Raw genomic sequence first — 1,841 nt, forward strand, 5'->3', positions numbered from 1 at the left:
CAGAGGCAGGCAGATTTCTGAGTTTGAGGCCAGCCTGGTCTACAGAGTGAGTTCCAGGACAGCCAGGGCTATACAGAGAAACCCTGTCTCAAAAAAACCACACAAAAAAAGACTATACCTGATTAGTTCAACTGCTCATTTCTACTATATTCTACTATATTTAATTGATCAAAGTGGTCATAGGACTTTTTTTTAACTAAATACATTAATAATGATAGTGTATAATCCTGACTTACTATCATAAATTATTTTATCACTTCTTGGAAATGGGTAAATTCTGTAATTCATTAACTTTATTTGCTAATCCTTCCTACCAACACTACATTTCAAATTTTACAATTTGAAATTACACTTGCTGTTTTGAACAGCCAATATTTATCTCACTTTGCTCTTTCTAGGAGTACTTTTCAGCACTTTTTACACTCTCATATTCTCATCTGTCAGTATTTTCTTTCCACTCAAACAACCCTGAGGTTTCTTTTGACATGAATCTGCTGGAAATAATTTACGTTACTCAGAAGATGTCTTTTTTATTATTTCTTTCTCTTTTTTCTTTCCTTTCTTTCTTGTCTTCCCTCCTTACCTCCTGTAGTGGCTGTTCCTGGTTGTCAACTTGACTGTATCTGGAATGACTACAATCCAGAATTGGAAGGCTCACCAGTGACCCTAATCTGGAGTCTGGGAGATAGAAGTTTCTGACCTGGATCTTGGTATGGAGATCTTGAGGCACAGTGGCTATTGATTCCAGAAGATAAAGACAGAGGGATCTCCAAGTTCAAGGTCATCTGGGATTAAAGGTGTGGTGGCACCTTTAATCTGGGCTACACCTTCTGCTGGAGACCATATAAGTACATTAGAAGAAGAGAGTCTCTCTTCTTCGCCTGCTTGCCATGTGGGACTGAGCAACTGCTAGATCCTTGGACTTTCATTCACAGCTGCTGCTGACCATTGTTGGGAGTTGGACTGCAGACTGTAAGTCATCAATAAATTATTTTACTATATAGAGACTACCCATAAATTCTGTGACTCTAGAGAACCCTGACTAATATACCTCCTTCCCTCCCTCCCTCCCTCCCTTCTTCCTTCCTCCCTTCCTCCCTCCCTCCTCCTTCCTTCCTTCCTTCCTTCCTTCCTTCCTTCCTTCCTTCCTTCCTTTCTTTTTTCTTTTGCTGTTTGTTTTGAGAGCCAGTGTCTTACTTTGTAGCTCTGGCTGGCCTGGAGCTCACTGTATAGACTAACCTGGCCTTGAACTCAGGAGAAACATCGAGTCCTGGGTGCTGGGATTAAAGGCATGTTGTGTCCCTGCTTTTATTTCTTATGGATGTTTCTACTACATCTGGAGCTGTACCTTTTGTTGCTAATACATTCATAAATGACCAGCAACACAATACAAAATCTTGAATATGTATTTGAGGTGGTTCTGCAGATAGATGAACACAACAACTCTCTTATTTGGTTTTATAATCATAGTGAAAGGATCCCCAGATCTCTTCTTATTAGAGCACTGGCACATGTATTGGCTCAATAGACTTATGTATGTAGACATCCTGTTACTTTCTAGCTGGAGATAATTATAGTTTCCCTTTGGGATTTTTGTTATAAAAAACAAGATGTATGTGTGTGGGGTGGAAAGTTGGCTCATTGGTTAAGAATGTGGCTGCTCACCGGAGGATCCAGCAATACCTCTTCTGGGCATATACCCAGAAGATCTTCCAACTGGTAATAAGGACACATGCTCCACAATATTCATAGCAGCCTTATTTATAATAGCCAGAAGCTGGAAAGAACCCAGATGTCCCTCAATAGAGGAATGGATACAGAAAATGTGGTACATTTACACA

This window comes from Mus pahari, chromosome 3, assembly GCF_900095145.1.
Source record: "Mus pahari chromosome 3, PAHARI_EIJ_v1.1, whole genome shotgun sequence".
Classification (NCBI taxonomy): domain Eukaryota; kingdom Metazoa; phylum Chordata; class Mammalia; order Rodentia; family Muridae; genus Mus; species Mus pahari.